The sequence below is a fragment of the Eleutherodactylus coqui genome, chromosome 1 (assembly GCF_035609145.1).
Source record: "Eleutherodactylus coqui strain aEleCoq1 chromosome 1, aEleCoq1.hap1, whole genome shotgun sequence".
Taxonomy (NCBI): Eukaryota; Metazoa; Chordata; class Amphibia; order Anura; family Eleutherodactylidae; genus Eleutherodactylus; species Eleutherodactylus coqui.
This window is the reverse complement of record NC_089837.1, coordinates 430,252,892-430,273,888: the sequence shown is the minus strand read 5'-3', so window position 1 is coordinate 430,273,888 and position 20,997 is coordinate 430,252,892. Positions and strand designations below refer to the sequence as shown.

Below are 20,997 nucleotides of genomic sequence, written 5' to 3'. Positions count from 1 at the left end.
CCCACAGCACATGCTTAGTAGTTCAGGAAACTAGCCTTACCTGAAAGTATGGCATGTGGTTGGTGTGCCGTAGGTTGGGTCTTTTAGCGTTTACCGAGCGAAGACATGTGTGACGTCCTTTTTCATGTTAAATCACAGGCTTTCATGCAGTGTTCCTTCAAAAGGTGAATTTAGACTGTAAGTGATCGCTCAAAAACGACAGTTTGAGTGACCGTTTTGAGCGATCATCTTTGCATAACTCTTAAGTAGCTAATTAGCTATTTAAAGAGTTATGCAGGTGGACCGGGACACCACTGTTAAAGGTCCTTTTACACGGGACGAATGTCGAGCAAACGATGCCCGACACTCGTCCCTGTGTCTCCGCGCTCCCGTGGTCCTGCACGAGAACTAGCAAAGCAGGCTGGTTCCTGGAGCGGCCAGCAGGGGGCAGGGCAGTGCAGGAGATTCTCTCTCGCTCCCCCGCCCCCCTCCATTCACATAACACAGCGGCCGTTTACTACTGAACAGCGGCTGTTTAAACTGCACGAATCATGAACGGGTGAGTGCTGCCTCTTATTGGCTGAGTGCAGGGACCAATCAGAGGCAGCTCTCAGCTGTCATTCAATAGCTGAGAGCTGCCTCTGATTGGTCACAGTGCTCAGCCAATTAGAGGCAGCCCATTCAGCAGGCAGGGATTTTAAATCCTCGGCTGCTGAATACTCCTCAGAGCAGTGCAGGAGAGGAGCCGGCTGGACGCGGCTGAGCCCCGACAGCTGAAGAAAGATGAATATTTATTTTTTCTTTACATTTTTATCACCATTTTTTCTTGTTTTTCAGAGAAGGGCTTTAAATATAAGCCCTTCCCTGAAAAATAATTACTGGGTGCCAGCAGCGTGATCTGCTACCACAGCTATCATCTGTGACAGCTGCGGTAGGGAATTCTTTATTCTCTGCAGAGATGAAGAATTTCTTTGCTGCATGTGTCACAGATGTGGCAGGTGCAGCAGGGAATTCTTTATTCCCTGCATTATTTAGAATTCTACTGGGCACTGTGCAGGTTGCAGACACTCTCCCTCTCCCTTATGCTGTGCTGTATGATGGAATTACAACAGGGGAAGCTCCAATAATTGTTCGGTCTAAATGCGAGCAAACGGCTGAACGATGAATGAGAATCATTCATTTTATGCAGGCTTAAAAACCATCCTTGGCTCGTTCACTTATTGTTTAGTTTAAATAGTGCTTGTTCAGTCTTTCATATTTGCTTATACAGTGAATGTGAAAGACTGAATGATGCTCCTTTCAATGAGCTAAAGATGCCTCTGTCTCTGTAAACAGACTGCATGTGAGCGAACCAGCTAGTGGTCAAACGAGAATTGGCTCGCCAGGCCCCTTAGTCGTCTTCCTCCCCAGAGTCTGATTGTTGGCCGTGGGCAGTGTAGGAGGTACTTTCATGCCCAGCTCTGTGCTGATGGGGCAACTAAGTTGCTTTTGTTTTACTATGTTCCTGCAGCACAGAGCTGAGGAGGAACGTTCCTTCCGCCCTGCCCTCTCTACAGCTGAGCGGGAAGAGCCAGGGAGCTGTACGGCCGCACGGCTTTAAGGGAACACTGTTCGCGTGATCATCTGACTGGGACTGCAATAAAGCATTGGAAACCTTTTCAAAACTGGAAGTATATTGAAAAGTGCTTTCACTTCTCAGAATTAACAGACTTTAAAACATCTTGTAAATACTCTTTAATCAGATATGAAGTGAGGTTTGGGGAGAAATACATTTTACGTAAGCATCATCAACCATAATCTGGTCACTGAATACTTGATAATGAGTGATTCTGTAGCAGTTAAAAAAACAAAAAAACAATGTACTGTAAGAGGAACATTAATAACTTGTCACCTGATCATGTCTTGTAGACGTCGGATTCCCCTTCTTTCCATAAAAATAACAATGGAGCCAAAGTCTGCAAATCAGAAGAACCTTTTCTTTAAGAACAAGATTGAGTCTCTTCCAGTTTTTAATAAAAATTAAAAGGCATTTAGGGCCTTTCTGTGGATTTTCATATTCGCATGATGTTCAATTCATCTAGGGCTTTGCAGTTTTTTTAGGCTTAGTGTTGATTTTCAAAGATTTCTTTTCACATTACATGTAGGGAGCTTTACCCTCGTTCCGTTCACTGCACTGTAGGTTCCGACCCGTGTGAGCGGGACCTTATTTGGTTGTCGGGCTTCTACGGCTATCCTTAAACAAGACGTTGCGCAATGGAAACTTGTCGGAAATTTTAATGGGCCTGTAGGCATTCACTGCAAGATTGATCTGTCGTATTCCATCTTGGGTTTAATAAAAACTGGAAGGCAAGGCGCCAGTGCTAACAGAACATTATAATACATTATTTAGAAAGCAGTAAAAAAAACTGCAAAAATCCGTATTTCCACTGTCTGCCTTTCTTTAATTTAAACTCCTTAATGTCCGACCTCAGCCACAGTAATTGTTCTCATTCGAACAATATGTTTTAAAGCTCCCCTTTACCTGGGAGCCTTGTAGTGCGAAAATAACGATGGTCTCCAAGCCGAATATTATGCTATAAAAATTAGCAGAGCGTGCACAAACGTTACACCGCTATCTGTATTTCTATCTAAAGTGGAAGCTCATTTCAGATTCTCCTCTTTTTCAGTTTGATATGTGTTGCTGAAGGCATCAAAACCCAGAACGGTTAAAGTTTCTATTAATTATACATTTACAAATGGAACACAACAGTAGTAGCTCATCCTAATCATTTGCATTTTTATTAGCCATAGTACTTATTTTTGCTGAGATCTAGTCATTTAGTTTACAGCATGAGTTATTAACAGACAATAAAAGAGTTTTCCTTTGAATATCATGATGTATGAATCCATTACTTACGTTGAATAAAATAAAAAGAAGGGTTATGAACGAGAGTTGGGTAGGAAGAGATGAAGCCACTGTATATAAAGTTCTGTCATATCCCAGCACTGTGGCTTGACAGTAAGCATTGCCAACTTCAGTATTTTAATATTGTTATGTACAACATGAACTTATAGTGCCATCTAAAATATTTAAAAGGGGAACTTGTTGGTTATTGCTATATTTAACAACCATTTTGCTCGTAGGCTCACACTAATGTTCCTTACAGCCACAGGCAGGGATCATCTGGGAATCTTTAAAGAAGCAACTACTGCCATAACTTCTCAAAGATTGGTTTATGCCACAAGTGATCAAAGTGTTTTATACTTAAATTGGTCACCACGTGCCAAACAGTTCTGTTTTTCCTACAGGAAACCAGTGAGTGGTCCACACAACGTAAATTGGATGGTACCTAGTCTGGGTGTACATAGAGTAATTCTAATTCCAGACAGGCACATGTCTATATGAATTTGTAATTCATGTTTATGGTTTTACTATTGGATTTCACTTAAATGTATCAAATTACCCACCTAACTTCCTTACTTCGCTAAGGTTAGTGACTTAAAGGGTTGTGTCAGATATAGGGGATAACTTTATGATCGGTGGGTTTCCTGGACACTGCAACCCTCGCTGTTCTTGTAAATAGGGGTTCCTAAGGTCTCCACCCCAACATCGGGGTGTGGTTAGGGGGAGGCAAAAAGATGAGGGGCTGACCAAGGGCAAGATGGATGGATGATATCCTTCAGGTGACGGACTGGACCTTGGTGGAGTTGGGGGTGGCGACAACAGACAGAAAGCTCTGGCGTGGGCTTGTCCATGAGGTCACGAAGAGTCGAAAGCGACTGAACGTCTAAACAACAACAACAAGGAGTGGTGGTTACATATAGACTCTGTTCCTCTACTCATTTCGGTGGGAGTGCCAGAGATTGCCGAGTGCTTGTACTCAACATTTTCCAGTTCTTTTATTGAAATGAATGGAGCAGCGTTGCACATACGCAACTTCCACTCCATCCATTTGGGTACCTTTTGGGACCCCCATTCTCCCAATTGGTAGGGGTGCTAGGGTTGGATCTCCACAATCACAAAGTTATCCTCTATCCCGCTGATAGGGGATAATTGTATAACTTCGCACAGCCCTTTTAAGCAACGGTATAATTTAGTAGGCTTGGAGATAAAATATTACCCAACATCTAGTTATACACCTAAAATCATTCTGCAAATAATTGATGGGTGATAATTACTTCACAACCAAGGCAGTCAATACATGAGCGCAAAAAAACGCAACTGTTCTTTCTCTAAATGCTAGATCAATATAATGACAGTAAGAGAATCTATTATTATATAACGGCTTAGCCTTTATATAGATCAAATCAATCAGCTTATTACGCTTCGGTTTTGACCGTTGCTGATTAAAGACATTTTATATTGTCCGTATGTCTGTATATTTCTCTATGTATTTCTCATGCAAGCTCATTACAGGGTTCTCGGAGAACGGTAAGCAAACAATATACAATGCAGGGAAGCTTATGCAGTGCTGTAACCAGAGAAACAGAGAAGTCCCCTGCCTCGAGTTGCTTAGTTTAATTAGGTAGGAAACAAATTGAAACAGTAGGTGTTAATTTAATCTAAAGCTTTAAAATGGACAGGCTTACATTTGTATGTTAGGAGCATCTATTTGTACTGATGGAAATCAGCGATACAATATTGCTTTGCCTGATGAGTTGTAGTGTACAAATGTATTAAGAATATGAGTTTCTTGATCATCTTGAGAAGAAATGTTTTACTTTGTTTTTTATTTACCACATTTATAGTGTACAGAAAGACCCCTTAACATAAACCTAATAAACTGTTCTTGTGATTACACATCCAGTTCACTGGACAAGATGTTTGGCGCTATCTGCAGGCTAAAGCCAGTATTGCATGATGTGACACATTGGATAGGCTCCGACAGCAGAGAGGCTGGCAATATACAGTAAGAGAACCCCGACGGACGTCTTCCAACATCGCAGCTGTACAGCCTTAAATCATAATGTCTTAAGATGTCAGACAGTGGATTGGAAAGGGTTAAATTGGATTGACAGGGAACTTAAGAGTTTACACTTCTACAGTTGTTAACCCTTTCCAGTCCACTGTCTGACGTCTTCAGATATTCTGATTTCGAAAGACGTCCGGCAGGGTATTCTTACTGTATTTTACTGACCGCTCTGTTGTTAGGGGCCTCTCCAGCGTGTCTCCTCCTGCAGTACTGGCTCTAGCCAGCAGATGGTGCCATTGTATAATGGCAGAAAGAGAATCCCCTCTAGAAAACTCTGAATCCTAAATTGGATTGCAAAGGGTTAAACCAAAGCACTTTGATGGGAGTTTTAAGTGGAGACTTAAAATGCACAGCAGGGAATACACTACACCTCCTGACTCGGCTACAATGAGCCCATACGTTTAATTTACAAGGCTCATATAAGCTGACTGACTCCCTTTTAATGGGATGTATTTCTATTGCCTTAAAGAATATATAAACAAACTGCAATCAGAGACCCATCACTCTGCATCTTTGGGGTAAAGATTAGCTAAGTTCCTATACCATGACTCTTGCATCTGTAAAATCTAGACATTTTCATTGTTATAAAGCAAATAAACGCTCTCCCAAAGAGTGTCTTAATTTTACAATGATCTAAGGTTTAGTTTGCTTGAAAGGTGAAGTATCGTCTACCAAAAAGTTACAATGTCCTACAGGGTTCTTTTAGGCCCCCTGCACACGGGCGGAAATTCAACAGCTTGTAATTTTGCACGACCTAGACTCAGTTACAGCAAATGTGGACCGATATGCCACAGGATACCATACAGAACCTTTATGCCTCCATGCCTGCCCGTATCACATCTTGTACCCAAGCTAGAGGTGGTACAACTGGGTACTAGAGCCTCCATGCCTGCCTGTATCACATCTTGTACCCAAGCTAGAGGTGGAACAACTGGGTACTAGAGCCTCCATGCCTGCCCGTATCACATCTTGTACCCAAGCTAGAGGTGGTACAACTGGGTACTAGAGCCTCCATGCCTGCCTGTATCACATCTTGCATCCAAGCTAGCTGCAGCCCAACAGGATGCTAGAGCCTCCATGCCCCCCGTTTCACATCTTGTATCGAGCCTAGAGGCGGCCTAATGGGGTAGTAGAGCCTCCCTTTAAGCAGTCATTGTACTGCAATAAATTCTCCTTTTGCTCTGACTTACATCACTCACTTATACCAATGTTACAATCACTCTTATAAAGTTTCAATCAATTCTGACAACTCTTCCTAGCTGCTTGTTTTTTCCAATGAATGTAGTAATTTTGCTGCAGCACCGATAGTCTATACATGCCCCATATCTAGCATTGACTTTTGAAAGCTGCATATAATGTGTGCAGTCACATTATGCGCGATTTACTAGCTGACAGATTGTATGGAAAAATAAACCTGTCATGTTCAAGCACAGGCAGTAATTTCCCATAAATACCAAACCCCAATGTTTGAAGTAAAGGTATAGGTTAAAATATAATAACTTGTACTTATACAGCAACTCAACAGATCCTTTGTCACATTTCTTTGATCTGTAAGTACTTTTTCCGTGAGCGTGAGGCTTTAAAATAGAACAGTTTGTTTTTGCCCAATAACAGTAACTCATCAGTTCTCCTTATGGGGAAACTGACAACTGCTCTCCATATGACCTATGAGGACATATGGATGTTATAGAGGGAAACCTTTGTTTTATGGGCACTATGTAAGGCTGCAATGTGATCAGCAGTTGGAGGAGTAGTAGCCTTCTGTTGGCAAATGCTTGAGAAATTCTCTAAAATGTCCTTCAGAAGGGTTGTCCCACTAAGACAGCTCTTTTTGCAAATGAGATATCGAGGCATATGGACATCAAGGAGGGAAATCCTCGCTCAAGAAGCCCCTCTACGAGCCATTGTGCAGAGCCACAGATAGGACCCATCTATGTTACATGAATGGCCTTTCCAGTGGCTACTATGTATGTGCTTTATTTCCTCTGCTTGAAGCAATGGTCTCATTTTTGGCTCAATTCAACCCCTTAAGGACCAGGATGTTTTGTACCTTAAGGACCAGACACTTTTTAGGGATTTTACCCATGTGGGGGTTTTACTCCTCTGTTTTTCTTTCCTTAAGCTACTGAAATTATTTTTGCTGCTTTTTTGGTTTGTGTCAGCTTTCGGGCATTTTCTTTTTTTTTTGTTAATGTATATTTTTTTTATTCTGTAATATTTTTTAAACTTTTTGCAGCAATTCTTTTTACCATCTATGTCCCCTATGATGTCATGTAAGACCTATGGGGAATATTCGCATGGTCTTTTTTATTATTATTACACACTTTTCCACTGTAGCTGGGGCATCCATAGGAGGCCCGGTTAAAGGGGAAAACATCCCCCTGTAGTGACAATAGTCACTGCAGAGCTGGTCAGGGTCTGCTTGGTCCCTGCAGCTCTGCTATAACAGGGAGCACCTAGCGGTCAGACTTCCACTTCTTTCACTCATTGAGTGCTATGTACCCGGGAAAGGAGAAGGCAGAAGCAGTGAAAAACTGCTTCTCTCTTCTCGTCCGGGTTCTCAGCTGTGACTAACAGCTGAGCACCCTACCTGTTCCTGCTTTATTGCAGGCGCAGAGGCTTTAATCCTGCATCGTATTTTTGCTCTCGGCCAGGATTAAAGCTCAGGGCCAAGCTCCGTATATGTACCACGCTTGGCCCTTAAGGGGTTGGCCACCTTATTTATAATGGAAAATGTGCATATTGGCAACTTACAGTAGTAGCAGAATACTTATGGTAGCTTGGCGCCATTTTCTCAAGTCACACACCCTTTCCATTCAAGTTTTCTTGCTATCCTTCGTCTACAGCAGTGCCGCTTTGTCCTGCAGATAGACCTTGATGCAAGGACATCTGATATGACCTCTCCATCAGCGCCCCCTATTGAGACTGCCAGAGGTATTCAAGTGCTCAGCTATTTTCAACTATTCCACTGACATGGCAGTGGGCATGTATGACCGCTAGTCCGTTCATTTCCGGAATTACAAGACCACCGTTCTCAGGATAAGTTGGGGTTCTAGTGGTTGAACCTCTACCGATCAGCAAGTTATCCCCTATCCTGTGAGTGGGGTATATATAGATAGCTTGCTTTCGGGAAACAAAGCCTTTCAACTCCTTCATAGTTTTTGACTTGGATGAAGCTGAGTTGTAGTTGTGCATGAGAAATGGCAGAGAATTGGCAGATATCCCGGAGGTTGGAGCCATTGTGATCATAATTGTATGGCATATCCTAGCAATATACTTTAACATTGGGGGATGTAAATACCCTCTCGGGCCATTTCACACTAGCGTTTTTGCTTCCCATTCGCTGTTCCGTCGTGGGAGCAGCAAAACACAGTTTATTATCCAACCCATAGTAATGCATTGAAAATAATGACCTTCCGTTTCAATCTGTTTCTCAATCTTTTGTCTGCATTCCGTTTTTTACACTGGAACACCAGCGTAGACCGCTGCACCTTTGTTTCCAGTAAAAGAAGAATGGAACAAAAACGGATCCCCTTTTTTTTCACATTGTAGTCAATGGGAGACTGAAAAAAAAAATGGAGAGGGAGGCAGTTTAGCAGCATCCAACGCAGGGAAAAGCTTACAGGCGCCTCTATGTAGGCATTGGAAGTCATTCCGAGGATTTATACTGAGCCAGGGCTTTTCAGGGTGTATTTTTTCGCTAAAGACATTGCACCCAGTCATGTGAATGGACAAAAAAATGCTACTTAAGCACGGGACTCGATCGTGAAAATCATCCATTCATGCGAATTTACGTCGCGGACGTCTGAACGTAAAAACGTATACGCGCATGTGAAAAAAACCTTAAAAGAGCTCCAATATAGAGCTTCAGTTTAATTACAGTTTTCATAAGAAATAGCGCCATCCCTGCCTCAATCCTGTAACCCGCTGGTTTGTTTAAATTTGTAAGAAATCTACAGGGTGACATAAACCATGTACGCACTTCAGAAGGGGTTATCGCTGCCTTGGAGGCAAAATGTAGTATTACCGTACATTGTCTCTAAGGATGCCGGTAGTTGCCCGTATGCTAAAGCCACCACGTTGCCCTCGTCAGAGTCACACGCAATGGTGGAAGCTTGACATCCCAGTGGACGCTAATCATGGTGTTCCTGCAGTAGTTCACCGAAATCAGAAGTGTCTGCATGTTAACGGTGACCACTCTGTGCATCTAATGTCAGCGCAGAAGGCAAACATAACTTCTAGTGGCCTCCGATATCTGTAGAACTCTAGTAATAAAGCTTTTATGCAGGATTTTTATGTTGGTGTATGTACGTTTTTTGGTCCACTCTGTATAATTGATCTGTTAGCCCGGTGTCACACAGGCGTGTGTGCATTTGCACAGCACATTTGCACAATGGGCATTGCTTATTCACACAAGCATGTTGTCCGTGTTTTACTGTCCTTTTTTCTGCGTGCGCAAATTGCGTGCATTTAGGGATGCAGAGAAACACTCAGCCATGCTCCCCTACAGCAATTAGTGTAATTGGTTCCATATGTGCTCTTTTCCTGCCCAGGATAATAGAGCAAATTACGTATTCTTTGCGTGAACTAAATGCACGTGCAAAATATGCTTATGCGAACGAACCCATTGAAATCAATTTGTTGTATTCACTACTTAATGTGCGCACAAATTTTTCGTGCCTAATACGCTGCACAGATAGGGTTGTGTGAATTCAGACTTGGCTCACAACTGAGACTAACCTGCAAATATATGAATCTACACAAACGGCAAATCCTTTTATCTCAGGAATACTAGTCAAGTCCCAAAGTCGAGTGCTCCCACCAAATTAATTGCGTGGTTGGCGGTTTAAAAATGAGGATAATAATAAACCTTTTTTAGTTTGTTTTGCTATAAATAAGGAAGAATGGCCTTTTTGTCTTCCATCCTTCTTTTGACAAATTCTTGCGCTCTCTAGCATTCTTCCCGATTTGCCCTGTAATATCACACATGGTTGACTAAAACTTTACAGAGCAAATCATCATCTTCACAGCATCCATCCCTCAGGGCACCTTTATATTTTTAAATATATTATTTTTACATCAACTTGAGCGTCAATTTATTCCTTGGACTGGAATAATTATTTCTGCTTCCCTGCTTGTGAAGATGGTTACAGGTGCGCTAGTATTATCAGTATCCCATCTCCCTTGGGGTTATACCAGGGCTGGCCTATGGCGGAACTGCTTGCCATCTGCGGGAGGCCGCAGTGTGTACGTAAAATCAATCATTTTGTAAGCTGCGCAATGTAATGTGTTTCCCCAGCCACTTTAGTGGAATTTATGTTAGTCGCTCTTATGGCAGTTGTATAAACTGTCCTTTTATGTAGCTTGCTCTACACAAGCATTTGTGTCTATTATAGCTCACCACTTGATTCCCCGATCTCATGCACCCATTAGGGCCAACTTGGAGGTTGATATTTTTTGCAGGCATGGCAAAAACCGAAGAACGCAGAATTAAAGCCATGCAGACATTTGAAGAATGTATTTTACATGTAAAGACTTTTGTTGTATGTTGGGTAATAAAAACACAACAATATTTATGTTTTCGATCGCGTTTGACAGCGCTGAACACACAGAAATAGAACATACAGCGTCAATTTTAGAAACTCTTTGCTAAAATGCTCCTCTTTGAAGCCCCATTGAAATGAATGGAGGCTCAGTACACTGTTTTTAGCGGACATTTAAAACACACGTTGAATGCTACAAAATAACGCCTCTGTGAGTGGCCCCAGACTGCGCTGACACTGGGCTTGTAGTGTCTGTTTGCCATATATGCTTAGAAAGCTCCTGGTGGATACGATTCCAATATTCATAGGCCCCCATTCATCTGACAGAGGCCAGATGAATGCGGGTATACCATTTCTGGGCAGTTTGGAATCATGCATTCTGTTGCACCATACCATACAGGGGCATCCCACAAAAGTGGATTTTGCCCAGTCTACATATTAGCATTAGAGATGGGTATCTTGAGTTAATTCTGCCACATATTTCTGAACCATCTACCAGCTTGGCAAATTATCCAGGTTTATCAGTTTTTATGTTCCTAGCCTCCAGCAGAGAACTTTGATCGAACAAAGACGAATATGGCTAATCCAGCTTTTCTTTCTAAATGGAAGAGGGATTTAGGACTGGTATTTTCGGAAAATCAGAAGGTTAGGTTACATGTGGTGACTCACAAAACATCTATTGCTAGTAATATACAGGAGGCGGGTTATAAGGTCTTATCTTATCTGTATAGAGTACCTCCCGGAATACCAAGTTTATTTCCTGCCATCCCATCCATATGGCACGCTGGGACTGCCCTTGGTTGGTTAGAGGTATGCCTAGATCTTCTATATTCACAGATCCTTCCTTCCCGAAGTCTCCTTCCATTTTCCTACTCCATCTCTGCGATATACCCCTATCTACATACAAACGCTCCGTGATTAGTCATCTAGGTAATGCTGCCAGGACCTGTATACCGGCTCTTTGGAAGCAAACCTAATCCACCTACAGTGCCCCGTTGTCCTAACAGAGCTCAGGAGGTGATGATGACGATGGAGGATCTCACTTCTGTTAAAGAGTCTTCTGAATATACATTTATTTTGTTATAATATCTGCGAAGAGTAGAGCTTCAGTTTCAATACATTTTTTTGTTTTAATTTTGCTATTTGCACTCTGGGGAACTTTCTTTTGCTTTTAGTTGAGTTTAGTGAATACTGTATAATATCTGTGATATTCAATGCAGAATGTACTTTAATATTTGGCGTGTATACAATTATTTTGTAGATAATTTACCGGTAATTAATATTAAAAAAAGTGTTTTTTTTGTTGTTTTATTTTGGAACCATATGGTCATAAACATGATGTAAAATGGGCCAAAAGCTTTGCCTGGAGTGCATATGTGTATTCAGTGAGGAATAAGCCTCTGTCACACACTCCTGGCAGTGGGTTACCCCCTGCGGCGATCTAGTGTGCGTCAGCATGCCTAATCCTTCTTCCTTTCAGCATTTGTTGCCGGGGCACAGCTGGATGGCCGATATACATTGGATCGTTGGAAGATGCCGCCATAATTGATCGGTTCCTTGATCACATTTCTGACTTAGAAAGATAGTTGTCTTTTTAGCCTTATGAACTCTTGCTCTGACAAACTAATTAGAATATCTTTAGTGTTCCAGAACTAATTAAACATTTAAGGGAAAGTTCACATTTGAAGAGTGTTTTTAGAACTGAACAAAACCTCTTCGGGGTATGTTTGTTAAATATCCCATGTCTTACTGTTGTTTTCCTGCAGTTATAGCCCATGCTCACAGCTATATTTTATGTCAAGCTCACATAGGAAGAAACACTAGTTATTCCCTTGCTTTGTGGTGTTCACACTGAACTGCTTTTCCCAATGTTCATTGTTTTGGTTGGGGTTTTTTTGGGGGGTGGGAGGGGGGTTGATTTTTTTTTTTTGTTCTGAAGAATGCTAGATCCAGGAGTCGGCTGCTAAAAGTTACGGACCAACAAAGACATACTCAAGACACCAGGTCAATACGAGCTGTGTTTGGGTGTATGTGGCATATACTTAATATTGGGCTCAAGGCTACCGGATCTTCATACTATGTAAAGAAAAATTAAATTAAAAACTGCATCTGGCATTCTTGAACACAGATTTGCTGTGACTTGCAGAGTCTCCTTTCCGAACAGTAGTTACTACCCAGCTGTAGCAGGAGCATGGCTCCCTATTAGCAGTCTAACCACCAGCAGTGGCCAGAGGAGCACCTAAAACACTCCCCACTGGCTACATATAGAGCTGGAAGGAACTGTTCATTCCTATAAAATGTTCAGTTCTTGGACATCTGCAGCATATAAACCTCGATCTCCCTTTTTGAGTATAAACCCAGTTTTGGCTAATAAAGACAATAGACATGCATTCAGCACACGTGCCAAAAAACGAGATGAAAATGGGGGACATAAAATAATGCCTGCGCTATACTGAATGATCTTATTTGTTTGATATGTTGATATGTTTAGATTTTTTTTTTTTTAATCTATACATTTAGGCTGCGTTCACACGGGACTGAAATCTCACGGAATGACTGTACGGAAATACCGCAAGATTTCCGCAAGAGAAATGCAAGACTACGGGTTTTGGAGCGGCTTCGCTGCCTGCATTCCGCTGTGGCCATCTTTCCCCATAGAGAGGAGGGAGGCCGCCGCAGAAACGGGGAAAGAACTGGCATGTCGCGTCTTTGAATTCCTCGCCGCATGTCCATTTCAGCGCGGCCTTGCCGCAGCATGTGGATGAGATTTTTGCAAGCCTCGTCCAGTTTGCTGGCTAATCCCAGTATAAAAGTCGCAGGTGGAATTTGCGTGTAGAAAGTCTACACGGAAATTCCGCAGCAATTACGCCCCGTGTGAACCCAGCCTGTGTATTACGCGGTAGCATGCTTTTGTATGAGAGTAGAGATGAGCGAACGTACTCGGTAAGGCCGATTTCGCAATCGAGCACCGCGATTTTCGAGTACTTCACTACTCGGGTGAAAAGTACTCGGGGGCGCTGTGGGGCGGGGCGTGGTGTGGTGGAGCGGGGGGTAGCAGCGGGGAACAGGGGGGAGCCCTCTCTCTCTCCCTCTCCCCACACTCCTCTCTGCAACCCCCCACTCACCCACAGCGCCCCCGAGTACTTTTCACCCGAGTAGTGAAGTACTCGAAAATCGCGGTGCTCGAGTGCGAAATCGGCCTTACCGAGTACGTTCGCTCATCTATATATGAGAGCCCCTAGGGTTTTTTTTTAAAGTATCTTTTCCCTGGAAAATGAGTTATATAGGCAGAAGAGAAAACAATCCACTTGGCATCACTGTCTTTTGAAGAGATCTATTTTTCTCAGATGAAAAAAAAAATCTATTTCTTTCATTCCAAGAGTTCAGGCTCTGCCCTGGCCAAGAAAAGCTAATAATTAAGTTTATGGATTTGAGAGACCTTCAGGAATTTCCTTCCCAGGATATGTAAGACATTCATTAGCTGTACTTAAATTACTGGGTACTTTCTTACATATATCTGTTCACTCAACCGTTTAAAATGTTTCCAATTAAATATATTTTTATTATGGTTTTTATACTATATGAGTACTAATGAAGCTATTGGACAAGTGAGTGGGAACATTTTTCTTTATATTTGCTATTGTCTACATGTACCAGTTCAATCACAGATGAAATTATGAAGTGCAGGAGCCACTTCTTAGCAAATTGTTCACGGTCTCATCCGACCATCTCTTTTGGGTCAGATGATACAGCTCTCCATTATGCTAGTTTTTTGTTAAATATTTCTTGCAACCTCGGGGGGGGGGGGGGGGGGTTCCTTTGGGTCATTGTCCTCTGGACAATGAAATGACGAGCCAACTTGGTTCAGTCCCTAAGCCAACTAATAGGTGCTATAAACTTAGACTCGACAATGTAAAGATGCGGCATATTAGTCGTCCGGCAGGAGTCGCTGTGCTAAATCTTGCGCATTTTAAAACTCAAGTTTGAAAGGAACCTATCGCATTGAAAATTCATTCTAATCTGCTAATATCTTCATTTGTACTTCTACTCATTCAGGACTTTGGAGTCCGGCGGGCTGTCCTATGCAGAGATTAGCACCCTTTCCTGTATAAGCATAAGATAGCTGTCAATCACTAATAGGACCAAGGCCCAGAATAAGCAGAGATGTAACTGAATCTATTACTACTGTAGTTCTACTGAATCTCGTCCGCTCGGCTTCTTCTACATAATATGCTGCCCATAGTTTGAATTGCATTTTTAATATGACTGGTCCCCTTTACGTTTGCACTGTATAACTATTACAGTATTAATTTGGGTTTTACAATGTTAACGATATAAGTTTAGTTAAAATTGTTGTGTTTTTAAGCCTCGTGGGATGTTTAGAACCAATATCACTTGAGGGACTGAACTAGAATACCAGTGTGATTGGCCAGGCAGTCATTTTGCCTGATTCTGGTCTGAAGTAAAGTTTGATCTGTGAATGGCCACCATGGAGATCTATTGATCTATGTATAATCTAAGAGAAATAAGTAAGTCATATAAGATGTTTGTTTGCAGCCGTAGACTTCTGCAGCTGGAGAGCTTTATGCACGGCAAGAGATCAAAGAAGGTTGAAGCGTTGCAGAAACTGACAACAGATGATATATATTTGTTACAGTGTCACTTACTGATTGTCCTTTTCACTTCAGCTTGTCTCCTATGACTGGAAAGTTTTATGAAGACATGACTTTGGAAAGGAAGTTTGTGTGACATTTAGATAAACTGCATGTCGTGTTTTCGGAGAATACCATAAAATGTAATAATGTTTTGGCATCATACATGATGGCTATGTTTGAAATGCAGTATTAGTTATATTTCTAAGGACTTTTATAGCACCGTAGATTTTGTAACTCAAATCATATTTACTTTTTTCATTTTAATTGAAAAAAAACAACACATTTTTTTATTGATATTAAAATAGATGTATGTATGTATTTAAATGGGTTGACCTGTTGCTAAATATTAATAGGCCTATCCGCACTGCTCAGGACCTCCGCCAACCAGCTGTTTTCTGGGCCGGTGTACTCATCCACTGAGCTGATTTCTGCAGAAAGCAGACGGCAACATTCCTACTACGGTGGCCAGACTTGGTATTACAGGCAAAGATCCTATTCACTTTAATGGCAATCTGGCCTACAATACCAAACGTGGCCACTGCAGGAGGCTTCCTGCAGAAATCAGCTTGGTTTAATGAGCACGCATCAACCTTGAAGACTGCCAACCATTAGGGATTCCAGGCACCATACCCACACTACTCTGCTGTTGATGGCCAATCCTGCGAATAGGCCCATCAATAGTTTGCAACTGGACAACCCCTTTTAAGGGGATCCCATAAACCTATAACAATAACTTTAAGCCCTACGGACACTGTTAGATATATTTTTGTACTTTATTCTTTGCTTGTTAACATAAGGCACTAAATGTTTTAAGTGTCATTCATGGCCCTATAAATTTTCAACTAAGCTCAATTGCTTAGAAATATTTGTTCTTGAATTTACTTGTGTCAAGACTTTTATATTTAGTCCTGTCTGAGTTATCTGTAGCTCAATGTAGGCCACTGTTATAGTAGTCTTGGGCTGGCCAAGCACATTTAGATTGACCGGACACTCTAATTTCAGCAGGTCTGGACAATCCTCTAATGTGTAAGTTGGCCTTTCGAATCTGCCCTTATGACAGTTAACAGGGGAGAGTTGGATCCTTTTATTCTTTGTTGGAAAAGAACCTTTGGCAGCGTCTTTCTCTTCCCTCTCGGCATTCACAACATATATACACATGGTGGTAAGCATGGCAGGGTTTGACAAGATAGCGGTCATCCGAAAGAGCGTTCAGTCACCAGCTATCTTATGTGAAAGAGTAGCCTTAGGATTTGTCATCTTGATACTAAAGGACAACTCTACATTGTTACGTAGACTCAAGTAATGAATAGTCTTACAATTGTAGGAATATAATAACTATTTCAGTATTGAACTTATGAGTATTATATGAAAAAAGTGACAGCGGAGCTCTGCACTGTTATATCCATGTGAACGATATCAAGCTTCACGGCTCTCCAAAATGGAGGAACATAAATGAATCGCACCAAACATTATTGGCACTGTTGTGGCTGTAGCTATCCATGGATTAGAACAGAGTACTGATTAATAAGCTGCAGAAGGAAGAAATGTCACTATGGGTAGACTTAACATTAATTTTAGAGGTCATCATGGCAACAACAAAACTTTGGGCCCACATCTATGAACCTCATGATAATGCTTTCGTATAGGTTGTCACTGTTGGCATCCAAGATGGTCCCATACATGTTCTATTCTTGACAAATCTGACAACCGAGTAGCCACAGAAATGTGGCAGTGATGTGGAGGCATTCCTGTGACACCCTTGCTGTCTGCAGCTGAGTATAATGCTGGTGGGAAATGCTGAGCTGTCATTGTCCCTCATACCAATACTAAAGGTGACTAACTGTTGTAGGTGATGGCCCCCCAGATCATCACACCAGCAGTGGGGGCAGCGTTCTACTCTGTAGCAGTCCACTTTCATCGTTCACAACCCCACTGTAAACTGAGGAGACGGTGGGTGGGTGGTTGTCACAGGCAGTACAAGTAATGGGTGACATGAGACCAAATGTCCTTCAGCCAAGGGCCTGGAAATAGTTCTGACAGGACACAAGAGCTGTAATGATGGTGCCAGCTTTCTCGGGATGCTTGACAAAGAAACTGTTGGAGCTGCTTGTGCTTGTTGGACAATTAGACGATCTTCTTTACTGGTGGTCTGTCAAGGGCATCCTGAACCTGGTCGCCTTGTGTGCCCTCACGCATCTTCAGGTCCCAACACCTCCTAACAGTCTTGACAGAACGGCTAATGTGGCGGGCAATTAGTTGAGAAGACCAGCTAGTTTCTTGCATACCAATCTTACAGTCCCCTCCCAAATGCTGTTAGTTGGGCAAAATCTCTTTGATTGCGTTGTAGCGGCATCTAGGGGTAAACAAGCTCTACACAAGTGAAAAAAGAGGACCACTACACAGAAGTAGCTTCTGAGAGTCCTCTATAGGCCAAGGGTGGAACCACTTTTAGAGCCTCAGGTAGGCATAACAGTCTGAGATGTAACTGCATGCTGAGATTTGCAGCAAAACGACAACTTCTTCAAGATGCTTAATTTATTTACAGAGTATATTAATGAATACATTGACAATTGGGTGTTACCATTTCCCGTTTCAAAGTGATGTGTCACTACACTGGCAGCACATATTGGACGGTTTTATACTTTGTACCCCAACTAGTAACACTCAGGTGTCCATTTATTTATTCATTTTTAGGAAGAATGACACAAGACATTTATAAGTAATTGACAATTGTTTTTCATGAAGAATACAAGCATTTGCTAAAACAAACGTTTTTTCAGAGCTGACAAGTTCTTATTGAAGCGTATTAACCCTTTAAGCACCAAGCGTGGTAATTTTACAGTGCTTAGTCCTGGGCTTTAATCCTTCTTCTGCCTTCACCTTTATAAGCTACATCGTGCTCAATGCGCTATGTAGTGCGGAGAGAAAGCGGAAGTGTTACTTCTGCTGTTTGACCTGGTGATTACATGACCATTGGATGTCCCTGTCACAGCAGAGCTTCAATGTCCTAGCAAACCCAGATCAGCTCTGTTAGTGACTGATGTGAACACAGGGAGATATTTTCCCTGTAACTGAGGCTCCTATGGATGTGCCAGCCACAGTGGAAGTGTGAGGGGAAGAAAAAAAAAGTCAATGACCCCCAGAGGTTTTATAGGACGCCATGGGGGACACAATATTAAATAACAGAACAAAATAAAGATGTATGCATAAAAGAGAAAATGACCCAACATCAGCTAAAACTGTCACCATATGCACCCTCTAATCCCAAACTAGACAAATTATATATCAAAACAAAATGAAGAGCCATTCCCGTACTTTACTTTAGCTTAAATATGCGAACCCTAAAAATAACTATAAAATTTAATATTTCTTTTTTTTTAACTTTTTCTCCCAATGAAACAGAAAGAAGTCGGTGAAAAAAATACATTAAAAAAATAGCCCTATATGTCACCACCATAAAACGCAGCAAAGATAATTTTGGTAGCTGAAATAAAAAATAGGGCAGTAAAACCGCCACATAGATAAAATCCCTAAAAAGTGTCTGGTCCTTAAGGTACAAAACAGCCTGGTCCTTAAGGGGTTAAATGCTTTATTTTTCTGTTGTCCGTATGCAACATTTTCAGTAGCATTAGATCCATAGCAATAACCAATCCTGATACATGCAGTGTGCTCAAATAGCCCTATGCATAAACTGAGGAGCACCAACCTGCCCTCCAAACATGTTAATTGCAAATTCTAATACTGTTAAATCTGTTCTTTCAGACTTCTAGAATAGTGTTACAGTCTCTGCTTTGGCCAAATGGATATTCCAAAGATGTAATGACTAAGAGAAAGCTGTCAAATCCGCAGACATGGGTGATATAAAATCAATTCTCACAATCCCTACATGTCAGACGGTAGAACTACTGTGGTTTGAGCTGGAAAGTAAAAACAAGTTCTACAACTACAGCAAACATAATAAACGCTAGAGACATTTAATTTTTGTTTATTCTTGATATAAAATGTAGTGGTTTGTTTAGGGGATGTATATTTAAGCTTGTATAAAGTTTATCTCTTTGCTTCACAAATGTACTTGGGATAGTCCACGATCAGAGAGGTTTATTTATTTTATTTTATTTTTTTTAAATCTTGTATTGCTGCTGGAACCCATCCTGAGTACAATCAATGCAGGAGGGGAGGCATATAAATACAGTAGCAACTTGAAAAAAAGGAAAGTTTGAAGGCTCAAAGGGTAAGGTGTTGGCAAAGTGAGAGGAAGTAAACCCTTTAAGGACCAAGCACTGTAAATTTACAGCGCTTGGTCCTGGGCTTTAATTCCAACCAATAGTAAAAATATTACAGAGGGAGGTGGGGTTTAAAGCCTCTGCTTTTGCAATCAATCAGAAGCATGTCAGATTGTCAGCTGTTAGTCACAGCTGATTACCCAGAGGAGAAGACAGGAGAGGTTTTTAACTCTTTCTGCCTTCTCCTTTCCTGAGTACACAGCGCTCAATGAGCTCTATGTACTAAAAAGTGAAAGTGAAAGTGGAAGTATAACTTCCACTATTCGAGCCCCCAGTCACGTGACAGCCGGGATCCCCTGTCACAGCAGAGCTGCAGGGTTGTACCAGACCCTGATTAGCTCTGCCAGTGACTATTGTCACCACAGGGGATGTTTTCCCCTGTAACTAGGGCTCCTATGGATGCCCCAGCTACAGTGGAAAAGTTTCAAATAAAAAAACCCAAAAAACAAACAAACATGTGAATAACCCCCAGGGGTCTTAAATGATGTCATGAGGGACATAGATAGTAAAAAAAAAAAACTACTTGCATAAATAAGTAAAACTAAATTACAGAATTAAAATAAAAATATATACATAAAGAAAATAACCAGACGCCAACCAAAACCGTCGCCATATGCGCCCTGTAATCAAAAACCATAAATATACATCAAAACATCCGAAACAAAATAAGAAAACCCATTACCATACTTTATTTTTGCCGCCAATAAAACAAACAAAAAAAAACTAGGAAAAAAGGTCAGTAAAAAACGTATTAAAAATATACCCCTATACGTAACGGGGGGAAAAAAGCCGCAAAAGTAATTTTGGTAATTTAAGGAAAAAAATAGGGCAGTAAAACCACCACATGGGTAATATCTCTAAAAAGTGTCTGGTCCTTTAAAGTACGAAACAGCCTGGTCCTTAAAGGGGTTGTCCCGCGGCAGCAAGTGGGTCTATACACTTCTGTATGGCCATAATAATGCACTTTGTAATGTACATCGTGCATTAATTATGAGCCATACAGAAGTTATAAAAAGTTTTTCACTTACCTGCTCCGCTGCTGGCGTCCTCGTCTCCATGGAGCCCGCCTAATTTTCGCCGTCTAAAATGGTCGAATGGCCAAATTAGACGCGCTTGCGCAGTCCGGGTCTTCTGCTTTCTTCAATGGGGCTCCGTGTAGCTCCGCCCCGTCACGTGCCGATTCCAGCCAATCAGGAGGCTGGAATCGGCAATGGACCGCACAGAAGAGCTGCGGTCCACGGAGGAAGAGGATCCCGGCAGCCATCTTCAGTAAGTATAGAAGTCACCGGAGCGCGGGGATTAAGGTAAGCGCTGAGCGGTTTTTTTTTTTAAGTCCCTGCATCGGGGTTGTCTCGCGCCGAACGGGGGGGGGGGGGGGGGGTTGAAAAAAAAAAACCCCCGTTTCGGCGCGGGACAACCCCTTTAAGGGGTTAACCCGAATGTCCAATAAAAGCAGGAGGGTGAATATATCAGTCAGTATATCTGGAGGTCAATTATTAATGCAGAATATAGTTTAACTTAATTATTTTTATGTTAACGAGGTCCTTCACCAAAATGTATCTTTTTTTATGTAATCGGACTGAGA

General features: G+C 41.7%; 1 protein-coding gene across 4 annotated transcripts in view; it reads left to right on the top strand.

Moving 5' to 3' along the window:
- Positions 1-20,997, top strand: part of ENOX1 (ecto-NOX disulfide-thiol exchanger 1) — a 550,861-nt gene that overhangs the window by 296,336 nt on the left and 233,528 nt on the right. The window lies entirely within an intron of this gene.